Raw genomic sequence first — 26,310 nt, 5'->3', positions numbered from 1 at the left:
CGCTATTGTTATTTACTGTTGCTCTTTAATTATTTGTTATTCTTATCTCTTACTTTTTTTAGGTATTTTCATAAAACTGCATTGTTGGTTAAGGGCTTGTAAGTAAGCATTTCACTGTTGTATTCGGCGCATGTGACAAATAACATTTGATTTGATTTGACTTACTTTTGACCGGGGCAGCTCTAGCAAGACAGAAACTGACTTGTTGGGAAGGTGGCATCCTATGATGGTGCCATGTTCAAAGTCACTGAGCTCTTCAGTAAATCCATTCTACTGCCAATGTTTGTCTATGGAGATTGTATGGCTGCGTGCTCGATTTTATACACCTGTTAGCAACGGGTGGGGCTGAAATAGCCGAATCCACTAATCTGAATACTTTTGTGTATATAGTGTGTATGGCTTTTAATAGAGGAGGAATATGCATGCTGCGTATTATGTTTTTTCCCTCACAGTTTAACTTCTGACACTGTACAGTCGTGGCCAAATGTTTTGAGAATGACACAAATATTAATTTCCGCAAAGTTTGCTGCTTGAGTGTCTTTAGATATTTTTGTCAGTTGTTACTATGGAGTACTGAAGTATAATTAGAAGCATTTCATAAGTGTCAAATGCTTTTATTGACAATTACATGAAGTTGATGCAAAGAGTCAATATTTCCAGTGTTGACCCTTCTTTTTCAAGACCTCTGCAATCCGCCCTGGCATGCTGTCAATTAACTTCTGGGCCACATCCTGACTGATGGCAGCCCATTCTTGTATCATCAATGCTTGGAGTTTGTCAGAATTTGTGGGTTTTTGTTTGTCCACCCGCCTCTTGAGGATTGACCACAAGTTCTCAATGGGATTAAGGCCTGGGGAGTTTCCTGGCCATGGACCCAAAATATTGATGTTTTGTTCCCCGAGCCACTTAGTTAGCACTTTTGCCTTATGGCAAGGTGCTCCATCATGCTGGAAAAGGCATTGTTCGTCACCAAACTGTTCCTGGATGATTGGGAGAAGTTGCTTTCGGAGGATGTGTTGGTACCATTCTTTATTCATGGCTGTGTTCTTAGGCAAAATTGTGAGTGAGCGCACTCCCTTGGCCGAGAAGAAACCCAACACATGAATGGTCTCAGGATGCTTTACTGTTGGCATGACACAGGACTGATGGTAGCGCTCACCTTGTCTTCTGCGGACAAGCTTTTTTCCGGATGCCCCAAACAATCGGAAAGGTGATTCATCAGAGAAAATGACTTTACCCCAGTCCTCAGCAGTTCAATTCTTGTACCTTTTCGCAGAATATCAGTCTGTCCCTGATGTTTTTCCTGGAGAGAAGTGGCTTCTTTGCTGCCCTTCTTGACACCAGGCCATCCTCCAAAAGTCTTCGCCTCACTGTGCGTGCAGATGCACTCACACCTGCCTGCTTTCATTCCTGAGCAAGCTCTGTACTGGTGGTACCCCGATTCCGCAGCTGAATCAACTTTAGGAGACGGTCCTGGCGGTTGCTGGACTTTCTTGGACACCCTGAAGCCTTCTTCACAACAATTTAACCGCTCTCCTTGAAGTTGTTGATGATCCGATAAATGGTTGATTTAGGTGCAATCTTACTGGCAGTAATATCCTTGCCTGTGAAGCCCTTTTTGTTCAAAACAATGATGACGGCACGTTTCCTTGCAGTTAACCATGATTGACAGAGGAAGAACAATGATTTCAAGCACCACCCTCCTTTTGAACCTTCCAGTCTGTTATTCGAACTCAATCAGCATGACAGTGATCTCAAGCCTTGTCCTCGTCAACACTCGCACCTGTGTTAACCTCTCTAGGGCAGGCGGGACGAAATCGTCCCACCTACGTAACAGCCAGTTGAATCCTGTGGCGCGATTTTCAAATACCTTAGAAATGCTATTACTTCAATTTCTCAAACATATGACTATTTTACAGCTATTTAAAGACAAGACTCTCGTTAATCTAACCACACTGTCCGATTTCAAAAAGGCTTTACAACGAAAGCAAAACATTAGATTATGTCAGCAGAGTACCCAGCCAGAAATAATCAGACACCCATTTTTCAAGCTAGCATATAATGTCACAAAAACCCAGAAGACAGCTAAATGCAGCACTAACCTTTGATGATCTTCATCAGATGACACACCTAGGACATTATGTTATACAATACATGCATGTTTTGTTCAATCAAGTTCATATTTATATCAAAAACCAGCTTTTTACATTAGCATGTGACGTTCAGAACTAGCATACCCCCGCAAACTTCCGATGAATTTACTAACAATTTACTAAATTACTCACGATAAACGTTCACAAAAAGCATAACAATTATATTAAGAATTATAGATACAGAACTCCTCTATGCACTCGATATGTCCGATTTTAAAATAGCTTTTCGGTGAAAGCACATTTTGCAATATTCTAAGTAGATAGCCCGGCATCACAGGGCTAGCTATTTAGACACCCAGCAAGTTTAGCACTCACCAAAGTCAGATTTACTATTAGAAAAGTTTGATTACCTTTCCTGTTCTTCGTCAGAATGCACTCCCAGGACTTCTACTTCAATAACAAATGTAGGTTTGGTCCAAAATAATCCATAGTTATGTTCCAACAGCGACGTTTTGTTCGTGCGTTCAAGACACTATCCCAATGGTAAATAAGGGTCACGCGCACGGCGCATTTCGTGACAAAAGATTTCTAAATATTTCATTATCGTACTTCGAAGCATGTCAACTGCTGTTTAAAATCAATTTTTATGCCATTTTTCTCGTAAAAAAGCGATAATATTCCGACCGGGAATCTGCAATTAGGTAAACAGCCGAAAGAAAATACAGCACGGGGTCGAATCGGGCACGCGCCTAATTCCTTTGTCCTCTTATCGGCCACTTGGCAAAGGCGATTATGTGTTTCAGCCTGGGGCTGCCTCGTCATCGTTCAGCTTTTTCCCGGGCTCTGAGAGCCTATGGAAGCCGTAGGAAGTGTCACGTTACAGCTAAGATCCCCACTCTTCAATAAACAGAGACAAGAAGAATGACTCCTTGTCAGACAGGCCACTTCCTGCATGAAACCTTCTCAGGTTTTTGCCTGCCATATGAGTTCTGTTATACTCACAGACACCATTCAAACAGTTTTAGAAACTTTAGGGTGTTTTCTATCCAAATCAAACAATTATATGCATATTCTAGTTACTGGGCAGGAGTAGTAACCAGATTAAATTGGGTACGTTTTTTATCCGGCTGTGTAAATACTGCCCCCTACCCCCAACAGGTTAACGAGAGAATCACTGACATGATGTCAGCTGGTCCTTTTGTGGCAGGGCTGAAATGCAGTGGAAATGTTTTTTTGGGATTCAGTTAATTTGCATAGCTAAGAGGGACTTTGCAATTAATTGCAATTCATCTGATCACTCTTCATAACATTCTGTAGTATATGCAAATTGCCATCATACAAACTGAGGCAGCAGACTTTGTGAAAATGAATAGTTGTGTCGTTCTCAAAACTTTTGGCCACGACTGTAGATAATTAGATGACTGTTACGCACCACCATTTAAGTATTTTACTCATCATTATTCATCCATGGAAGATTGAGTTTTGTATTCATGGATGTGTACATTTCAGTGGAATGTTGACTTTGAGGGCAGGGTAAGGAATTCAGATTGTAGATGTAATTACTAATTGACTGGGTCTGTTGAGTTGATGAGGAATAGTTTGAATAGTCTGATAGCTCCCAGAGGCTCCCATAGCAATATGTGTAATGCAACATCAAGTTATGGATCTGTTGTTTGCTGTCAGCCTAGTGAAGCTGAGGGATACAGTGCGCTACAATCAGAGGCATAATAATCTCACCCCATCACTTATCTGTAATGACTTTTATGGTGGGACTATAACACTGAGTGGCTGCTCACTGGGGTAGAAATGCACATTTATCATCAAACCCAAACAAAAAAGAAAGGAAAGGAATGAAAGTGTTTTTGCTCTACCAATATGCTGCCTTCTGCCTGAAAACACTCATAAAGTATCCTTTCAGACAGGAACTCAAGCATACCTTTTCTACTCTGTCATTATGTTTGCTGTGCACCTCTCAAGTTATCCCCATACTCAGAAAGTATGAGTGATTTACCTTCTTAGTTCCCTTTCTTCTCCACACAAACACAGGTAAAGATTATTATAGACTCAAACAACTACCCCTAGAGGTTATTCTTCTCAAAGGATAACTGCAATATGTGTGTGTGTTATTTTTCAGCTTACTGGGCATGTTGTGTCATGAATAGGTTTGCCAACTTGCGGCTCCTCATGTACAACATGCAGAAGACCAGAGCAAAGAAATTAGAGAAATAGGAGGTGGCTAATATGAATAATTGACATCAACTCTGGCAAGGCATCAGTCTGTGTTGTACTTCCACATTCAATCAGATGATTCATATTCATTGGCCCCAAACAAATCTATTAATGTCCCCAATGGGGTGGTGGCAGTATGTGAGAGTTACTCAGAGCCACGAGTCTGGATTTTTATCATATCAGCACTGTCCCTCTTACAGATCTAGGATCTTCATTTGATCACTCTTTTGTTGTAGATCATTTTCCTGCACTGCAGGAAATACAAACTTGTCATGTATTTGAGTTTCAAAAAGGCTTCTAAAGTTTGTCATTTCCACTTAGACATTTCAGACTTGATTTGCCGTAACAAAATTGTATCAACCCCTACAAAAATATCCATGAATTATAATCCACATTATAATTCACATTTCCTGTTGCTGGAGGATTATTTCCCTGCCCTAGCAACCTGGCTCAAATTAAGATTCTACATCTGTATGTGTCATAAATATGATTGATCAAATGTTCTACTACAACAAAACATGCTTTCTGTTGTCACTGTCTTCAGGTTACAGTGCTAGACATGCTTGGTTGGTGTCTGCAGAGTAGACATTTTTGGGGAAGTTGAATCAACAATATACAGTTGATGTACTCTACAGAGGAGCAGGAAGACTCTGCCCCCGGACATGAAAGTAAGAAACATCAGATCAGCATCAGTTTACATAGCATACCATGTTCAATTCTGTTCTTGACCTTACTACAAATTATCCTGGTCCTGTCCATAACTATATCTCCATAGAAACCACCATATGTTTTCTAAACTTTCTCAGAATATTGGTTCTGAAACGCAGTCAAACGTAATAACGTGCCTCAGAACCTGTAGCTATGGTTACCTGGGACAGGTAGAAAGGTGGGGGGTCTGTTCTAGTGAACACAGCAAGTCTACTATTCTAATGCCTTCCTCAAATCGGTCTACTAAGAGATAGAGAAATAACAGGTTTGTGAGACTGCTACCATGTGACCATGAGATTGTGATTGGGAATGGCACATGGAGGTTGCACTCAAACACAGGGTTCTGGTTGGTTGTGGTGGTGGTATGAAGGGGATTAAAGTTACCCCCAGGGCTCTCACAGTGCCAGGCATGAGCGTAGTGTGCAGTAAGTGTGCTGCAAGGTGGAGGTGTTCCTGTGTGCACAGGATTTGGGTTGACCAGGTCCCGACACAGGGAAACTGAAACCCCCCCGGGTTGTTTTCTGTCATGGTTTCTCAGTATATCTCTGCCCATTGACCATGCTTATAGAAATGGCTGCACTTTGTGTCTGTGAATGAAACTCTCAGTTTAGGTTATCCTCAGATCACTTTGTTTTGAGGTGGTCGTATAAGCTTGATTACACCAGTCAACAGCAGACCCTGAAGGTTGGGGTCAGAGGTCCTCTGTAAACCTGTGAACAATATGTAAGACTGACATATTAATCCAACTTCTACACAGACTACTCTATTGCTTTCAATGATGCCACCGGCCCCTCTAGAACAAGAGAAGTCATAGAAAAGCTTTAAAACGTCTTTCATCAGCGTTTGGAGCTCAAAGGTGAAGAGTGGGCCAATAGAGCAATAGATTTGGCCTTTATACGACTGCATCTGATACACAGCTAAAATAATTTATTTCTCAATTGTTCTCATCAGCCTATAAATATATTAGGCTGCCTCAGAAAAGCAGCAAAGTGTAAATGTCAGTGGTTTGTCACAGCTGCATTATTTATGTTGACATATTGAGAAGGCCTATTCATCAGCCCTATCTGATGTATTTGGCATCCAGCATAAGGGAAAAACAGAAAATATGTAATAGAAAAGTGCAGGAACGCATTGCCACTGGATGTATCGCAGTAATGTTTTCATTTATATAGTTTAACGTCTTCATTTATGACATACGGACTGTTTGAGCAGGATGGAGAAGACTGTCTGAGTGATGGACTACACTCATTATCTGCATTCACCTCTGTGACTGTGGTGGTGGTGCAGTAGAGTTGTGTTCAGGCAAGCTGCAGAGTGTCTAAGAATTGATGATCTGAGCCCAAATCATGAAACACAGTAGAACAGGTCATAAACAGTTTATGCCGCATGCTTTTAAAACATGACATGACTGTTGATATGAACAGTATACATGTCTACTACAGTGTATATATACAGTTGAAGTCGGAAGTTTACATACACCTTAGCCAAATGCATTTAAACTCAGTTTTTCACAATTCCTGACATTTAATCCTAGTAAAAATTCCCTGTCTTGGGTCAGTGAGGATCACCACTTCATTTTAAGAATGTGAACTGTCAGAGTAATAGAGAGAATTATTTATTTCAGCTTTTATTTCTTTCATCACATTCCCAGTGGGTCAGAAGTTTACATACACTCAATTAGTATTTGGTAGCATTGCCTTTAAATTGTTTAACTTGGGTCAAATGTTTTGGGTAGCCTTCCACAAGCTTCCCACAATAAGTTGGGTGAATTTTGGCCCATTCCTCCTGACAGAGCTGGTGTAACTTTGGAAGTATGCTTGGGGTCACTCCAAAATGCAGGTGTTTCAGCCTAGCTTAGTGCTTTCTGCCAGCGGAAAATATTCAGTGTAGGGGTTGGTAATGTTCTCTAGTTGTGCCGTGATTGGCTCAGTGTTCTGTCACTCATGGAGACACTACGTCACCACAAAATCTACGGGGAGACCTCGACAATGTAAGCTTCTTGGGTGCTGCCATAGAGTTACATTAGAAGTGCCCATCCAAGAAATCACGTAATATCTCCCGTGGCTTTGTTTGGACTGATCATGTCAACTTTCAAAAGCTTAGCTAGCAAGCTAGACAAGCAGTCATCATCATGAATCACGTCAACAATCTACTGGCAAATCCTTTTCAATCCTTGTCATATTGTTACGTCTGTTGTTGGAATGAGACCAAGGTGCAGCGTGGTAGGCGTACATTTTCTTTTATTTACAATGACACCAGGAAAAACAACAAAATACGAAAACGAACATAAAGCTACATGCAGTGCAGAATGCAACTACACACAAACAAGATCCCACAATCACAGGTAGGAAAAAAGGCTGCCTAAGTATGATCCCCAATCAGAGACAATGATAAACAGCTGCCTCTGATTGGGAACCATACTAGGCCAACAAAGAAATAGAAACATAGATATGCCCACCCAAGTCACACCCTGACCTAACAAAATAGAGAGTAAAAAAGGCTCTCTAAGGTCAGAGCGTGACACATATGAACAGAAATTATAGATAAAACATATCGGTGCTCATTGGTCATTGGACATAAACATTACATAACAAGTTGGGAATCGCAAATTCAACAATGTGGTTTGGAAGGAATCAGTGGCTAACTGCAAGTGTTGCAAAGCAATCACTAGCCTGCTATTCAGTGGAGTGAGTGTGTGATCCAAGTCTGGGTTTAAGGGTCTCTTTTCCAAGCTTAAAAGGATAAACATTCAACACCATGGGCCAGAGAAGGTTGAATACATTGGCCATTCTGTCAATCCAACATAACTTCTGTCACGTTCAAAGCAAGTGGAAACCCGGAACGGGGAAATTTCAGACTTCAGTGAGTTCAAGACAACTGGGAACTCAAAAAAAAAAAGGGGGGGAGTCCGACTGGGAAAATACGTTGTGAACGGTCATCCCAACTTGGAATTCCAAGTCGGGAACTCTGGCGTCTTTCTAGAGCTTTCTAGAGCAAATTAAGATCTTACATCTGTATCTGGTGCAGTAGGTTGCCATTGGATTAGCACCATAGTAGATTTGTGGCACCTTAATTGGGGAGGACTGGGTTGTGGTAATGGTTGGAGCGGAAATAAAAACAATGGTGTTAAATACCATTCAATTCGCTCCCTTACAGCCATTATTATGAGCCGTCCTCCCCTCAGCAGCCTCCACTGATTAGTGCCTTGCAAAATGTGCAATATTAGGGAGGGTTTATGAAAATAACATGTGATCTAATGTGTGTGTGAGAGAAAGACTAGTATTTATTGCTTTAGATCAGTGGTTCCCAAACTTTTATAGTCCCGTACCCCTTCAAAGATTCAACCTCCAGCTGCGTACCCCTTCTAGCACTGGGTCAGCGCACTCTGAAATGTTGTTTTTTGCCCAGCTCGTGGGAAGTGACAAAGAGCTCTTATAGGACCAGGGCACAAATAATAATCATCAATCATTTTGCTCTTTATTTAACCATCTTACATATAAAACCTTATTTGTTCATCGGAAATTGTGAATAACTCGTCACAGGTTAATGAGAAGGTTGTGCTTGAAAGGTTGTATTGGAGAGAGTCTCAGTCTTAAATAACTTCCCACACACAGTCAAATCAAATCGGATTTTATTAGTCGCGTGCGCCGAACACAACAGGTGTAGACCTTACATTGAAATGCTTACTTACGAGCCCCTAACCAACAATGCAGTTTAAAAATGTACGGATAAGAATAAGATATAAAAGTAACAAGTACTTAAAGAGCAGCAGTAAAATAACAATAGCGAGACTATATACAGGGGGTACCGGTACAGAGTCAATGTGCGGGGGCCCCGGTTAGTTGAGGTAATATGAACATGTAGGTAGAGTTATTAAAGTGACTATGCATAGATGATAACGACAGAGAGTAGCAGCGGTGTAAAAGGGGGGGACAATGCAAATAGTCTGGGCACATTTACATTTAAGTCATTTAGCAGACGCTCTTATCCAGAGCGACTTACAAATTGGTGCATTCACCTTATGATATCCAGTGGAACAACCACTTTACAATAGTGCATCTAAATCTTTTAGGGGGGGGTAGAAGGATTACTTTATCCTATCCTAGGTATTCCTTAAAGAGGTGGGGTTTCAAGTGTCTCCGGAAGGTGGTGATTGACTCCGCTGTCCTGGCGTCGTGAGGGAGCTTGTTCCACCATAGGGGTGCCAGAGCAGCGAACAGTTTTGAGTGGGCTGAGCGGGAACTGTGCTTCCGCAGAGGTAGGGGGCCAGCAGGCCAGAGGTGGATGAGCGCAGTGCCCTCGTTTGGGTGTAGGGACTGATCAGAGCCTGAAGGTACGGAGGTGCCGTTCCCCTCACGGCTCCGTAGGCAAGCACCATGGTCTTGTAGCGGATGCGAGCTTCAACTGGAAGCCAGTGGAGAGAGCGGAGGAGCGGGGTGACGTGAGAGAACTTGGGAAGGTTGAACACCAGACGGGCTGCGGCGTTCTGGATGAGTTGTAGGGGTTTAATGGCACAGGCAGGGAGCCCAGCCAACAGCGAGTTGCAGTAATCCAGACGGGAGATGACAAGTGCCTGGATTAGGACCTGCGCCTCTTCCTGTGTGAGGCAAGGTCGTACTCTGCGAATGTTGTAGAGCATGAACCTACAGGATCAGGTCACCGCCTTGATGTTAGTGGAGAACGACAGGGTGTTGTCCAGGGTCACGCCAAGGTTCTTAGCACTCTGGGAGGAGGACACAATGGAGTTGTCAACCGTGATGGCGAGATCATGGAACGGGCAGTCCTTCCCCGGGAGGAAAAGCAGCTCCGTCTTGCCGAGGTTCAGCTTGAGGTGGTGATCCGTCATCCACACTGATATGTCTGCCAGACATGCAGAGATGCGATTCGCCACCTGGTTATCAGAAGGGGGAAAGGAGAAGATTAATTGTGTGTCGTCTGCATAGCAATGATAGGAGAGACCATGTGAGAATATGACAGAGCCAAGTGACTTGGTGTATAGCGAGAATAGGAGAGGGCCTAGAACAGAGCCCTGGGGGACACCAGTGGTGAGAGCACGTGGTGCGAAGACAGATTCTCGCCACGCCACCTGGTAGGAGCGACCTGTCAGGTAGGACGCAATCCAAGCGTTGGCCGCGCCGGAGATGCCCAACTCGGAGAGGGTGGAGAGGAGGATCTGGTGGTTCACAGTATCAAAGGCAGCAGATAGGTCTAGAAGGATGAGAGCAGAGGAGAGAGAGTTAGCTTTAGCAGTGCGGAGAGCCTCCGTGACACAGAGAAGAGCAGTCTCAGTTGAATGACCAGTCTTGAAACCTGACTGATTTGGATCAAGAAGGTCATTCTGAGAGAGATAGCAAGAGAGCTTGCCAAGGACGGCACGCTCAAGAGTTTTGGAGAGAAAAGAAAGAAGGGAAACTGGTCTGTAGTTGTTGACATCGGAGGGATCGAGTGTAGGTTTTTTGAGAAAGGGTGCAACTCTCGCTCTCTTGAGGACGGAAGGGACGTATCCAGTGGTCAAGGATGAGTTGATGAACGAGGTGAGATAAGGGAAAAGGTCTCCGGAAATGGTCTGGAGGAGAGATGAGGGGATAGGGTCAAGCGGGCAGGTTGTTGGGCGGCCGGCCGTCACAAGTCGCAAGATTTCATCTGGAGAGAGAGGGGAGAAAGAGGTCAAAGCATAGGGTAGGGCAATGTGAGCAGGACCAGTGGTAGAAAGTGGACCAGCGGTGTCGTTTGACTTAACAAACGAGGAGCGGATGTCGTCAACCTTCTTTTCAAAATGGTTGACGAAGTCATCCGCGGAGAGGGAGGAGGGGGGGAGGAGGATTCAGGAGGGAGGAGAAGGTGGCAAAGAGCTTCCTAGGGTTAGAGGCAGATGCTTGGAATTTAGAGTGGTAGAAAGTGGCTTTAGCAGCAGAAACAGAAGACGAAAATGTAGAGAGGAGGGAGTGAAAGGATGCCAGGTCCGCAGGGAGGCGAGTTTTCCTCCATTTCCGCTCAGCTGCCCGGAGCCCTGTTCTGTGAGCTCGCAATGAGTCGTCGAGCCACGGAGCAGGAGGGGAGGACCGAGCCGGCCTGGAGGATAGGGGACATAGAGAGTCAAAGGATGCAGAAAGGGAGGAGAGGAGGGTTGAGGAGGCAGAATCAGGAGATAGGTTGGAGAAGGTTTGAGCAGAGGGAAGAGATTATAGGATGGAAGAGGAGAGAGTAGCGGGAGAGAGAGAGCGAAGGTTGCGACGGCGCAATACCATCCGAGTAGGGGCAGAGTGAAAAGTGTTGGAGGAGAGCGAGAGGGAATAGGATACAAGGTAGTGGTCGGAGACTTGGAGGGGAGTTGCAATGAGGTTAGTGGAAGAACAGCATCTAGTAAAGATGAGGTCAAGCGTATTGCCTGCCTTGTGAGTAGGGGGGGAAGGTGAGAGGGTGAGGTCAAAAGAGGAGAGGAGTGGAAAGAAGGAGGCAGAGAGGAATGAGTCAAAGGTAGACGTGGGGAGATTAAAGTCACCCAGAACTGTGAGAGGTGAGCCATCCTCAGGAAAGGAACTTATCAAGGCGTCAAGCTCATTGATGAACTCTCCAAGGGAACCTGGAGGGCGATAAATGATAAGGATGTTAAGCTTGAATGGGCTGGTAACTGTGACAGCATGGAATTCAAAGGAGGAGATCGACAGATGGGTCAGGGGAGAAAGAGAGAATGTCCACTTGGGTAGCCATTTGATTAGGTGTTCAGGAGTCTTATACGTAGCTAGGGGGTAGAAGCTGTTTAGAAGCCTCTTTGACCTGGACTTGGCTCTCGTACCGCTTGCCGTGCGGTAGCAGAGAGAACAGTCAATGACTAGGGTGGCTGGAGTTTTTGACAATTTTACCCTCTGTAGTGCCTTGCAGTCGGAGGCCGAACAGTTGCCATATCAGGCAGTGATGCAACCCGTCAGGATGCTCTCGATGCTGCAGCTGTAGAACCTTTTGAGGATCTGAGGACCCATACCAAATCTTTTCAGTCTCCTGAGGGGTAATAGGTTTTGTCGTGCCCTCTTCACGACTGTCTTGGTGTGCTTGTACCATGTTAGTTTGTTGGTGATGTGGACACCAAGGAACTTGAAGCTCTCAAACTGCTCCATGACAGCCCCGTCAATGAGAATGGGGGCGTGCTCAGTCCTCTTTTTCCTGTAGTCCACAATCATCTCCTTTGTCTTGATCACATTGAGGGAGAGGTTGTTGTCCTGGCACCACACGGACAGGTCTCTGACCTCCTCCCTATAGGCTGTCTCGTCATTGTCGGTGATCAGGCCTACCACTGTTGTGTCATCTGCAAACTTATTGATGGTGTTGGAGTCGTGCCTGGCCATGCAGTCATGAGTGAACAGGGAGGACAGGAGAGGACAGAGCAAGCACCCCTGAGGGGCCCCTGTGTTGAGGATCAGCATGGCGGATGTGTTGTTACCTACCCTTACCACCTGGGGGCTGCCTGTCAGGAAGTCCAGGATCCAGTTGCAGACAGAGGTGTTTAGTCCCAGGGTCCTTGATGAGGCTTATTGATGAGCTTTGAGAGCACTATGGGGTTGAACGCTGAGCTGTAGTCAATGAAAGTCATTCTCACATAGGTGTTCCTTTTGTCCAGGTAGGAAAGGGCAGTGTGGAGTGCAATAGAGATTGCATCATCTGTGGATCTGTTGGGGCAGTATACAAATTGGAGTGGGTCTAGGGTTTCTGTGATAATGGTATTGATGTGAGCCATGACCAGCCTTTCGAAGCCCTTCATGGCTACAGACGTGAGTGCTACGGGTCGGTAGTCGTTTAGGCAGGTTACCTTAGTGTTCTTGGGCACAGGCACAATGGTGGTCTGCTTAAAACATGTTGGTATTACAGACTCGGACAGGAAGAGGTTGGAAATGTCAGTGAAGACACTTGCCAGTTGGTCAGCGCATGCTCGCAGTACACGTCCTGGTAATCCGTCTGGCCCTGCGGCCTTGTGAATGTTGACCTGTTTAAAGGTCTTACTCACATCGGCTGCGGAAAGCATGATCACACAGTCTTCCAGAACAGCTGTTGCTCTCATGCATGTTTCAGTGTTATTTGCCTCAAAGCGAGCATAGAAGTAGTTTAGCTCGTCTGTTATGCTCGTGTCACTGGGCAGCTCTCGGCTGTGTTTCCCTTTGTAGTCTGTAATGGTTTGCAAGCCCTGCCACATCCGACGAGCGTCAGAGCCGGTTTAGTACGATTCGATCTTAGTCCTGTATTGATGCTTTGCCTGTTTGGTTCGTTGGAGGGCATAGCGGGATTTCTTATAAGCTTACGGGTTAGAGTCCCGCTCCTTGAAAGCGGCAGCACTAGCCTTTAGCTCAGTGCGGATGTTGCCTGTAATCAATGGCTTCTGGCTGGGCTATGTATGTACGGTCACTGTGGGGACGATGTCATCAAATGCACTTATTGATGAAGCCAATGACTGATGTGGTGTACTCCTCAATGTCAATGGAGGAATCCCGGAACATGTTCCAGTCTGTGCTAGCAAAGCAGTCCTGTAGCTTAGCATTTTATTGATCTAGTCACTGGTGCTTCCTGCTTAAATTTTTGCTTGTAAGCAGGAATCAGGAGGATAGAATTTGCCAAATGGAGGGCGAATGAGAGCTTTGTATGCTTCTCTATGTGTGGAGTAAAGGTGGTCCAGAGTTTTTTTTCCTCAGTTTTCACATTTAACATGCTGATAGAAATTTGGTAAAACAGATATAAGTTTCCCTGCATTTAATAAGTCCCTGGCTACTAGGAGTGCCGCCTCTGGGTGAGCGTTTTCTTGTTTGCTTATGGCGGAATACAGCTCATTCAATGCTGTCTTAGTGCCAGCCTCTGACTGTGGTGGTATGTAAACAGCTACGAAGAATACAGATGAAAACTCTTTAGGTAGGTAGTGTGGTCTACAGTTTATCATGAGATACTCTACCTCAGGCGAGCAATAGCGCAAGACTTCCTTAGATATCGTGCACCAGCTGTTATTTACAAAAATGCATAGTCCGCCGCCCCTTGTCTTACCAGACACCACTGTTCTACCCTGCCAGTGTAGCGTATAACCAGCCAGCTGTATGTTGATAGTGTCATCGTTCAGCCGCGACTCCGTGAAGCATAAGATATTACAGTTTTGAATGTCCCGTTGGTAGTTTAATCTTCCACCTAGGTCATCTATTTTATTGATTGCACATTTGCTAGCAGAATGGAAGGAAGTGGGGGCTTATTCGATTGCCTACGAATTCTCAGTAGGCAGCCCGCCCTCCGGGCTTTTTCTCCACCTCCTCTTCACGCAAATCATGGGGATCTGGGCCTGTTCCCGAGAAAGCAATGTATCATTCCCTTCGGCCTCGTCAGACTCGTTAAGGGAAAAAAAGGATTCTGCCAGGCCGTAATCGCAGTCCTGATGTCCAGAAGTTATTTTCGGTCATAAGAAATGGTAGCGGTAACATTATGTAGAAAATAAATAAAAAAAGAAGTTACAAACGACGCAAATAAATTAACAAAAAAAACACAATCGATTGGGGGCGCGTAAAACGTCTGCCTTCTTCTCCGGCACGATCAGACTGTGCTTGTGCCTGCATTTAGTTTTCATGCTTGTGAGTGCTGAGAATCCACTCTCACATAGGTACATGGTTGCAAAGGGCATCAGTGTCTTAACAGCGCAATTTGCCAAGGAAGGATACTCAGAACACAGCCCAATCCAGAAATCTGGCAGTGGCTTCTGATTAAATTCAATTTACACAGAACCACTTGTTGCAATTTCGATGAGGCTCTCTTGTTCAGATATCGGTAAGTGGACTGGAGGCAGGGCATGAAAGGGATAACGAATCCAGTTGTTTATGTCATCCGTTTTGTGAAAGTACCTGCGTAATTGCGCACCCAACTCACTCAGGTGCTTCACTATATCACATTTGACATTGTCTGTCAGCTTGAGTTCATTTGCACACAAAAAATCATACAATGATGGAAAGACCTGTGTGTTGTCCTTGTTAATGCAGACAGAGAAGAGCTCCAACTTCTTAATCATAGCCTCAATTTTGTCTTGCACATTGAATATAGTTGCGGAGAGTCCCTGTAATCCTAGATTCAGATCATTCAGGCGAGAAAAAACATCACCCAGATAGGCCAGTTGTGTGAGAAACTTGTTGTCATGCAAGCGGTCAGACAAGTGAAAATTATGGTCAGTAAAGAAAACTTTAAGCTCGTCTCTCAATAAAAATAAAAAAACGTGTCAATACTTTGCCCCTTGATAACCAGCGCACTTCTGTATATTGTAAAAGTGTTACATGGTCGCTGCCCATATCATTGCATAGTGCAGAAAATACACGAGAGTTCAGGGGCCTTGCTTTAACAAAGTTAACCATTTTCACTGTAGTGTCCAAAGCATCTTTCAAGCTGTCAGGCAGCAAGAGCCTCTCGGTGGATGCTGCAGTGTACCCAAGTGGCCACGGGAGCAACTGTTCGCAAGAGCGTTACCACTCCACTATGTCTCCCTGTCATGGCTTTTGCGCCATCAGTACAGACATGAACATGAGCATCAGCTACGTTTAGCTACATACGGACCGTTAGTGGAATTCCCGCAAGAGAGTAACGGTTAATGTGATTGGATGTTAATTATTTTACTAGGCTACCTGTATTTGACATTGTGTTGTTATTTCGCTGAACACTAGATGGTTTAATTTTATTTTTGGCAGTGAAACGAGGCTACTCAGGTGAGAAAAAAACACCCAAATGTATAGCCCCATTGGAAAATATAAATGGACTGTTGAAAATGTGAAGAATTTATTATTATTATTATTATTATTTTTTTTTTATGTGAATCACATTTTCAAATTGGGCGTACCCCCGAGAGCATTGCATGTACCCAGTTTGGGAATACCTGCTTTAGATGTTTATAAGAGCTGAATCTGAATTCAGTTCACATTTAGTCTTGAATACAGGAAGTGTTCGATTTCTTGAATATGCTTTGCATCATGACTGACCTTTCTCTATTCAGAAGTGATGCGTTATCAAATTGGAGAAACATAAGTTGCCCAGAAAAATAAAGGTTTTTGATAGGCACAGTCATTAGCTTCCACTGCATGGCATTTGCAAGGCCTTTAACAATAGTAGTGAGTGAAGACATAGCACACTCCAGGTCCTATAGCTTGTCAATGTCAGGCATAATGGCAATGTGAAGAGGGCTTAATTATAGGCCCATTTGTTGGAAGAGTCTGACTAATTTGTCGTTTTTAGCTGTATTAACAAAGAGAGGTTAGGAAATTGAAAACGGATTTAGACTGGGCTGTAATTATTTGTTCTATGGATCAAATCTTACAGACTAATTTGTGTAGAGGTAGAACATTTGAATCTAATCTAAAGGAAATTAAGCTAAACCTATATGACCTAATAGCAGGTCCATTTTCACTTTGTATTTTTACTCTTCTAAAGCAAAACATTATCACCATGCATCTCAGGCCTCTGCCCCACCAACACAACACAGCGTCTCTAGAGAGAAACCTGTGAAGTATGTCCATGGCCCTCTCATTCAATGTGACCCCACGGTTATATGCACATTTCTGCACCCACATCGCTGTCTGTGTTTCATTATTAAAGGGTACCAATTTATTGATATCTCACTGGCTGCGGGCAATATCTTGAAATAACCTGTCAGCCACTGTTTGATGGGGATATTTCAGTTGTAATTTCATCACTTTCTTAATATCTATGTGTTGAGCAGCTGACTACTCTCAGACACATTTTGTCTTTAAGAATCTTCTCAGATGAGTTCATTCATAGCTTACTATAACTACTTAATCTGATTTCATTTCAGTAGCTTTATTAGTCACAGTATTTAAAAAAATACACTCACAAACATCACAACTGCTACAGACTCCTTTGCACAGAGAATAGACATTAATATGTTTTTAGTGTGATTGAAATACACTCTAGATATGAGCAGGCAGCGACAAGTGATTTTTGCACAACTAATGACCTCACATATTTACATTTTAGTAGACGCTCTTAAGCAGAGCGACTTACAGTAGTGAATGCATACATTTTCTTCGTACTGGTCCCCTGTGGGAATAGAACCCACAACCCTGGTGTTGCAAACACCATGCTCTACCAACTGAGCCACACAGGACCATCTTGCTGGGTGATATTAAACCATCCAACACAGTCAAAGGCCACATTAGACACACAACTTACTTCAAAACTGACGATATTGTTTCAATTACAGATATGCAGCTTGCTTCACCTGTGGGTATACTAACCAGAACGCTGCGAAATACGATAGCCTAGCGGTTAAGAGCATTGGGTCGATAACCACAAGGTTGCTGGTTCAAATCTCTGAGCTGACAAGGTGAAAACCTGTCAATGTTCCCTTGAGCAAGGCACTTAACCCTAATTGCTCTGGATAAGAGTGTCTCTTAAATAATGTCAAATGCATAATAGTTAAGTGAGGGCTTAGTGAATAAGTATTGGTGTGTTCTCCAAAAGCAGTACGAGGACCTGATGCCATTTGCTAGAGGGTCTGTCAAATCAGATTTTATTGGTCACATATTTAGCAGATGTTATTGCGGGATTAGTGAAATGCTTGTGATCCTAGCTCCAACAGTGCAGTAATATCAACAATTCACAACAATACACAAATCTAAAAGTAAAAGAGTGGAATTAAGAAATATATGTGTACATATACATGTGTCTGCTTTAGGACATAAATGTGATGAAAATGCAGGATGAATGAATGCATACCCTGTCCTTTGCTGTGGAATCACTCCCTTGCATATTTGAATATCAAAGGTGAAGCTGTGTTCATTGCTGTTGGTAATCACTACCTCTGAGGGTTTAGAGAATGAGGTAGTCACATCATTCAAGTACTTGGGAGTATGGCTGGACGGTACACTGTCCTTCTCTCAGCACATATCAAAGCTGCAGGCTAAAGTGAAATCTAGACTTGGTTTCCTCTATTGTAATCGCTCCTCTTTCACCCCAGCTGCCAAACTAACCCTGGTTCAGATGACCACCCTACCCATGCTAGATTACGGAGACGTAATTTATAGATCGGCAGGTAAGAGTGCTCTTGAACGGCTAGATGTTCTTTACCATTCTGCCATCCGATTTGCCACCATTGCTCCTTATAGGACACATCCCTGCACTCTATACTCCTCTGTAAACGAGTCATCTCTGTATACCCGTCGCAAGACCCACTGGTTGATGCTTATTTATAAAACCCTCTTAGGCCTCACTCCCCCCTATCTGAGATATCTACTGCAGCCCTCATCCTCCACATACAACACCCGTTCTGCCAGTCACATTCTGTTAAAGATCCCCAAAGCACACACATCCCTGGGTCGCTTGACTTTTCAGTTCGCTGCAGCTAGCGACTGGAACGAGCTGCAACAAACACTCAAACTGGATAGTTTTATCTCAATCTCTTCATTCAAAGACTCAATCATGGACACTCTTACTGACAGTTGTGGGTGCTTTGCGTGATGTATTGTTGTCTCTATCTTCTTGCCCTTTGTGCTGTTGTCTGTGCCCAATAATGTTTGTACCCTGTTTTGTGCTGCGACCATGTTGTGTTGCTGCCATGTTGTGTTGCTACCATGCTGTGTTGTCATGTGTTGCTGCCTTGCTATGCTGTTGTCTTAGGTCTCTCTTTATGTAGTGTTGTCTCTCTTGTCGTGATGTGTGTTTTGTCCTATATTTTTATTTAATTTATTTAACTGACTTGCCTAGTTAAATAAATGTTAAATAAAATAAATAAATAAAGTCTTTGTTGAGGGAGAAGTCTTTAATTTGGGCAGGAGATCTCAACGAAATGGTTCCCTCTGTGGGACCTATCTGTATTGGTTGGGTTTTATGGTCTGATTTCCTAGCCTACCTTGGCTTGCTTTCCTAGCCTCATGTTCTCAACATCTGGGCTCTTGTGTAAGGTACAGTAGGCTACGTAGTGAACAAGACAACTGTAGCTTAGTCTTAATGCCCCATTTGAGTACTCTCTCTCTATCACTCTTTCTCTTTCTTTCTCTCTCCTCTCTCTCTCACTCTCCTTCTCCCTCTCTCCCTATCACGCTCTCTTTCACACTCTCTCTCTCTCTCTCTCTCTCTCTCTTTCACTCTCTCTCCCTCTACATCTTTCTCTCTCTCTCTCTCCCTCTCTGCATGTGGGTAATCTATCATTTAGACTCCCCAAATCACTAACAAACAAATCTAAATGCTCTAGTGTGGTGACTAATGTTGCTCTTGGGAGCTGTTTGACAAATAGCTGACGCACATAAGGCATCAATCCCACCATGTCTTTATCAATCTACCGACATCTCTATATATCTATATATCTCTACTCCCTCTTGTGGAGCTATGGGGAACTGCTTACAAGAGCACAGTTTGATTTTCTTTTTCATTGGAGTTTATTTTTTCAATGAATCTTGTTGCATGCAGCACCAGCAGTCTAGGTGATTTTATATACCCCCAATCAACTGATAAAATGCTGTATTTGACACACACACACACAGTGAGTAGGTCTATAATCAAAGAGCAAGCATGTTTATCCCTCCCCTGTCCTTACTAAACAGGATGAGAGGAAGAGCACTGCTGTAATAGATTCTGACAGCATTCATAATAAGCCATTGTCATGATGATTCACAACACAACAGGTTGGGCACATTCATCAGAAAGGAATGGCAGCACTTGAAAATCCATTAGTGGTATTTGCCACTTCTCCTGGACTGATGACACATACAATCCCTTTACAATGTGGGAGAAACTTTCAGAGTTTATGCTGTTTTATCAACTCCAAAACACTCTGATGGCTTTGTAATTTGATGTCCTTAAGGTGGGGGTGCAGTCCACTTCTCTATTGAAGATAGTAGTTGCATGGACAGAACAAGCCTAAACCCACATCAGTTTTTCATTACCGCAGGGCTCATGCACATAATGCCTCTCTCCCCTGCTCAAGGATGTCAATCACGCTGGGAGATGAAAAGAGTTTTATGTGAGCTTATTTATGGGTGCTAGTAGATTTGTGAGGTGGGTGGAGTGGGGGAGAGACCCTTAACTCTGGCAAAGACACACAGCAGTCTCTCTCTCTTTCTCTCTCTCGCTGCCAGGCCAGTCTTCCTGTCTTCAGTTAGGTACCAGCTCTGTCTATCAAGCCATCTGCTGCCTAGCACCCATCTCAACTGTGGGGCTGCCCTTCGCTGGTGGAGGGAGGGAGGGAGCCAGGCGGGTTCAAGGTGGGGGCCACCAGCAGGTCGCCTACTGCCCTGGTTCTGGTGCAGTGGCCTGGCAGGGAGGGCTCAGGAGAACAGCTTCTGATTAGCAGACTACTGTACTGGGAGGGAAATGTACAGTCCAATCTGGACAATATTGATCTGATGTGTTGCCAGCATGAAAATTAATATAACATTCCTTTCATTCATTTTAATATTTCGTCAGATAGAGAGATGATTGTTTCGTTAAAAAAGTTAACTGCAGTGAGAACTTACTCACTCTTCAGATTAGACATTGCATATTCTTGGAAGTTTTGATTACTCCCTAAATCATACAGAATTTCTCTCAGCAGTTTTTTTACGATTTCTTCACAGCCGTTAACTTACCCTCCTACTTTTGAGTGTAAAGAAGCCTCTTTCATGTTGCCACAACCATTTCCCACTGATTCATTCCTTCTCCAAATAGAGAGATTGCATGGCTTTGGATACTGCCTTTGTCTATAGGCCACAGCAATGTGTATAACTGGTGCAATGGGTTTATCCATATGGCAAAAAATGCTGACTCATAATTACATTTCATCTCTGATATGAATAAATGTTTGTGTTGACCATTTTAGAGACAGTACTTACAGTACTCCACCAGAGGGAGGTAAAAGCTCAGAGAACACCTTATCCCAAGAATTACAGCCACAATCAAAGACAGCCACAACACAAATGCTAATATTGCCACATTTAAGTGCCTATAATCTCATGTAAGAAGGCTGATCTGATGCCTTGTGTCAATTAGCCACATCTACTCAGCCATTGAATTAATGCAGTAAATCAACTAATTCAGTTCTCAGAAAAAGTTTAGAGATTTTAGTCAGCCTTGGTTATGGAAGATGGTTGAGAAGGAAAATCACTTGCTTATCTTCAGTTTGAATATTTCAAGCCTGAATGACAATATCCATTGGGTTTAGGGTGAGGGACTCGCCATGCACACTGATGATGTTGTGATTCTCATAATATTGATGCATGAGCTCAAGAAATTGAACATGTTTTGCATGACCTTGGCCTATATGTTACATAGTGAGGTTGTGTCTTTAATGAACTCAAGGATCAGTTGTGGAGAAATATCCCAAGGTCTTATTCAAATGATAAAAGAGTTAAGATGCTTCTAGGCTGTTCTATAGATAAGTGCTTGATTTTGTGCTTCATTTGGTCAACAATGGTTTTTGAATTTGAGAATTGAGGCCATACTTTGTGTCTTGCAGGCAGGCAGTATGCTATCAGATCAGATGGTTTGAGTTGAGAATGCCTGACAAGTTACCAAGCATGAGCTGCTGTTGTCCCAACCAACCTTGCAATATCTGTGAGACTGAGAGGGATGTTTATGAAATATTAAACCTGTTTGTTCAAAGAAAAGCAGTACAGTGATGATTTAAAATGTATTTTGAATTTTGTAAATTGAAGCAATGCATGTAAAAAAAAAATACGTAATGTATTAATTTTCTGCATTGGCAACAGTCAATTTATTTTCACCCCTGCTGGAAATCCATTTTAGCTTCTATCGATCAATGTGTCACAATATGATTCAGGTTTGAACAGAAAACACGTTTGCTGTTTCATGGACAGCACAAATAATGTTGAAGAGGAATTAAGATTTATATGTTTTTGTATATATATATAAGATGGGGGTTATTGTTACTGCCTTGCTAGTAACGGCTGAGAATGGGACAAGTTGCTAGGTAACAGTGTAAAGAAAACACTAAACTGCTGAAATCCTGCAGCAATTCCAAACATATTCTTCATTGCTCTTTAGAGTTCTGTTGAAAACACTCAAGCTGAATGAAGGTCAACTCTTCTGATGGTCCAACCATTAACATCTCAATGGTGCTAAAAATAATCTTGCAATCAATTACTTTGTTGCCAGATTTTACATTATGCCATCTACTCCACTGTCCTTTTGGTGCTTACAGTACCACTATAATGACAGTACCACTATAATGACAGTATCACTATAATTTGCTTGAAAATGGAAGAGTAGTTTGACACACAACAGGTGTCATGAATGTGTCTTGAATGAAAATGTGTAGCCTACAGTTACACAATGAATGGCTGATTCAAGGTTTCATGAAGTGATTTTAATGCAAAAGGTGACATAGTGTATGCAATTGAACAATTGGCATAGAACCCTCTGGAGTCCCTGGTTCTACCAATATGCTGTCAGTCAGGTGCCAAGGGCTGTTGATACAAGCTGTGGACCTATGATACATCATCATGTTTTTAACCTAATATAAAGGATTCATGTGCCTCAAACTGTTATTTCCAAACTATTCACAACTTAAATTATTATTTTACTTTTATTTAACTAGGCAATTCAGTTAAGAGCAAATTCTTATTTACAATGATGGCCTAGGAACAGTAACTGCCTTGTACAGGGACAGAAGGATAGATTTTTACCTTGTCAACTCGGGGATTCGATCCAGCAACCTTCCAGTTACTGGCCCAACGCCCTAACCACTAGGCTACTTGTCACCCCATGAATGGTAAACATGAGACTGAAAATGATCAATCTATCCTTTGTTTATTGAGCTACGTTTACATAGACTACTAGTCTAAATACATGTCATACAAACCTATTCAAATATTAGATCATCACATCCTTTGGGGTATGAGGCATTGTGACTGTGCTGCAAACAATATGGCTCTGGGTGAGAAGCAGGCCTTTGTGGTGGAGGTTTGGTAGAGAGAATCTCAGTGTTGGCAAGTAGGATGACAAATCAGACATTCATGGGTGTACTGTCGCTATGGAAACTACTGTTAAGACGACAAGGATGCAGCATTATGCAGTAGCGGGAAATCTTTCAAGCTGATACTCCTTGGCTAGCTGCTTTAATTAAAAGGGCTTGCGTAGAGAAGCAGAGACATAACTTTGATCCACCTGGAGATGATTAACATCAGGTATCCTGACACTGGCCTGACTCGTCTGTGGTGATACACTCTCTCTCTTCCTGTCTAACAGAGCTGCTTGGCTCACAAAGTCAAATGTAACATTTCCTTACAAACTCCAAATGCAACAGTTTGTAAGTTGTTTTGAGAGTGTATAGATCAGTTGGAAAAGTGTGTTTGCTACTTTAATGCTACCATGTCATGACAATATTTTCAAGCCGGTGTCTGAGCATTTTTTTCTCTTGATTTTGTGTTATTGAAGCGTCTCCCATGCTTTTCATCACATGCATTCAGTACATTATGAAAATCTGTTGACATGTTGTACACAAATACACATGCTCATAGACACGCTCACACACACACACACACACACACACACACACACACACACACACACACACACACACACACACACACACACACACTTTTGTTTTACAGAGATGTACTTTACCGTTTTATTTAATAATTGGCCTTTCAGAAAAGGCTTTGACAGCTTGGGGAGGCTGGGGTCTTTGTGTTAGGAGAGCTCTGTGGTTATACTGAGAATACCTTATTTACAGAGCAGGTCTATTCTATCCACAGAGCCTGTCAGCGTCAGGATCTGCAAGGTTCTGTCCCCAGCAGAGACTTGTTTAGTTCAAGACTTATTTTGACAAACATCAGTATCATAATCAGGTTTGAGAGAAGAACCAGTTTTAAAATTAAAGACACATTGGATTTGTGTTATCTGTCCTATGTGATTGGTTTTCAATATTGGTCCTGACATATCCATTAGTTAAGATCAAAGGATCACAAACCTACAGCTACAGAACAAATTCATAGACATGAGACCATTCAGAGAATGAAAGCACCTGTCATTGAAGGATCGGACCCTTTTTTTCAATTTTCGCCTAACATGCAATACCCATTTCTAACTACCTGTAGCTCAGGACCTGAAGCAAGGATATGCATATTCTTGATACCATTTGAAAGGAAACACTTTGAACTTTGTGGAAATGTGAAATTAATGTAGGAGAATATAACACATTCTATCTGGTAAAAGATAATACAAAGAAAAAAACTGTTTTTTTTTGGTTTTGTTTGTACCATCATCTTTGAAATGCAAGAGAAAGGCCATAATGTATTATTCCAGCCCAGGCGCAATTTAGATTTTGGCCACTAAATGGCAGCAGTGTATATGCAACGTTTTAGACTGATCCAATGAACCATTCATATCTGTTCAAAATATTGTATAAAGACTGCCCAAATGTGCCTAATTGGTTTATTAATACATTTTCAAGTTCCTAACTTTACACTCTCCTCAAACAATAGCATGGTCAATGGTGTGCTTCTACACCTGCATTGCTAGCTGTTTGGGGTTTTAGGCTGGGTTTCTGTTCAGCACTTTGTGGCATCAGCTGATGTAAGAAGGGCTATATAAATAAATTAGATTTGATTTGATTTCACTGTAATAGCTACTGTAAATTGGACGGTGCAGTTAGATTAACAAGAATTGAATCTTTCTGCCCATATCAGACATGTCTATGTACTGGGAATTGTTTTTGTTACTTATAACCTCATGCTAATCACATTAGCCTACGTTAGCTCAACCGTTTCACGGGGGGGACACCGATCCCATACAGGTTAAACATTTTACACACCCTCTCTCTTTTCATTAAAAAAGGCTTTAAAATTCTTCTTTAGTCTGTCTCCTACCCTTCATCTACATTGATGGAAGTGGATTTAACAAGTGACATCAATAAGGGATCATAGCTTTCACCTGGATTCACCTGGTCAGTCTGTCATGGAAAGAGCAGGTGTTCTTAATGTTTTATACACTCAATGTATTTGCACTACATATCTGATGGACAACGGATAGATTTTCCATTTTCCTTGTGGATTTTGGCTTTAAAAAAACAAAAATGTAGCTTCACAATGACACTCCTTACCTTGGACAAAGTAAAGCAGGATTTCCCACGTGTTCTATTTCTGCCGTCCATGCTCTGCAGCTGTCTTTTTATTGGCCTTGATATGAGACAATACTGGGTCTGTTACTGGATCACTGCCTCGTCATAATAATGAATTATACCAGCGCCTATTGGCCAAACTGTGCTAGTTTAACACTGCAAAATATGCTTATTAGACTCTTACCTTTCGCCCCACATCATCATCACTTTAATCTCTCAGTTTACGATATTATAAGGCCATGCATAATGATTTCACAGTCCTAACACGCGGGTTTCTGTGGGTTAGTCTACAAAGTTTTAGCTTAATTTCCCTTCTCAGTATGAAAGATTTTAAAGTTTTTTTCTTAGCTCTCAATGAGTTTCAATGTTTGTTTCAAATAAGACTGCCTGTTTACTCCACACATCAAAATATAAATGAAATCGTTTTTTTGGAACAGGAGAATCTGCCATTGTTTCTGTGAAATATGCTAGCAGCCTCCCCTGACTTGTGCATACTCCACACATCCATTTCCCATTCAGAAAATACAGCAGCAGCAATACTCCCTCTCACTAGGAGATCATGTCCTGAAACAGTAACTTTTACCCAGCAATGACCTTTAATCTTTGCGCAGACTCTCATAGTGGAGAACCTACTCGGAAAAAATATCCCGCCTCCCCTGTAATGAATTTCTAGCAGGTGTTTGCTCCACATTTTGGTGCGTTGACTTCCACATTGTGAAAGTTTTTACCTGCATAATATTTACATTAAATCTATAGGCTATGCATTAATTTAACTTGCATTAAATACCCTTTATTTCTAAGCTTTGAAGGCCTAATTTAAGGGCAGCTAATATAACAATTATTAATAACCTTTTGAATTATCATCATGGCTATTAGAAATATTGTTTTATTCTCATGGTATTGAATTTGAGACACATAGCCTATTTGAAATGTATGGACTGGAGATAAAAGGCAAAAATAAGGCAAAACATAAAGTAGAGAGAAGCATTTTCTGTGAGTAATGTAGCCTAGCCCGAGAGCCTCGTGCTTTGCATAACCAGTTGACACCTCATTGCGGAGAAGCCCTCTAAAAAAACTGCGCGGACATGGTGCCTGTACCTTGTACCTTTGTGACTTCCAGTTTAGCTTGTTGCGCATCATCGCATGCCATCAACTCTTTGAGAAGTGGTGGGGTCCTTGTGGCAACGAAAAGCGAAGCAAGATTTTAGAAAA

The 26,310-nt window shown here is 42.6% G+C and overlaps 1 protein-coding gene across 8 annotated transcripts in view; it reads left to right on the top strand.

The window, feature by feature from the left end:
* cacna1ea (calcium channel, voltage-dependent, R type, alpha 1E subunit a) overlaps positions 1-26,310 on the top strand; it is a 167,107-nt gene that overhangs the window by 17,599 nt on the left and 123,198 nt on the right. The window lies entirely within an intron of this gene.

The sequence above is a fragment of the Salmo trutta genome, chromosome 22 (assembly GCF_901001165.1).
Source record: "Salmo trutta chromosome 22, fSalTru1.1, whole genome shotgun sequence".
NCBI lineage: Eukaryota > Metazoa > Chordata > Actinopteri > Salmoniformes > Salmonidae > Salmo > Salmo trutta.
The sequence above is the reverse complement of the archived record's forward strand: the minus strand, read 5'-3'. Positions and strand labels throughout refer to the sequence as shown.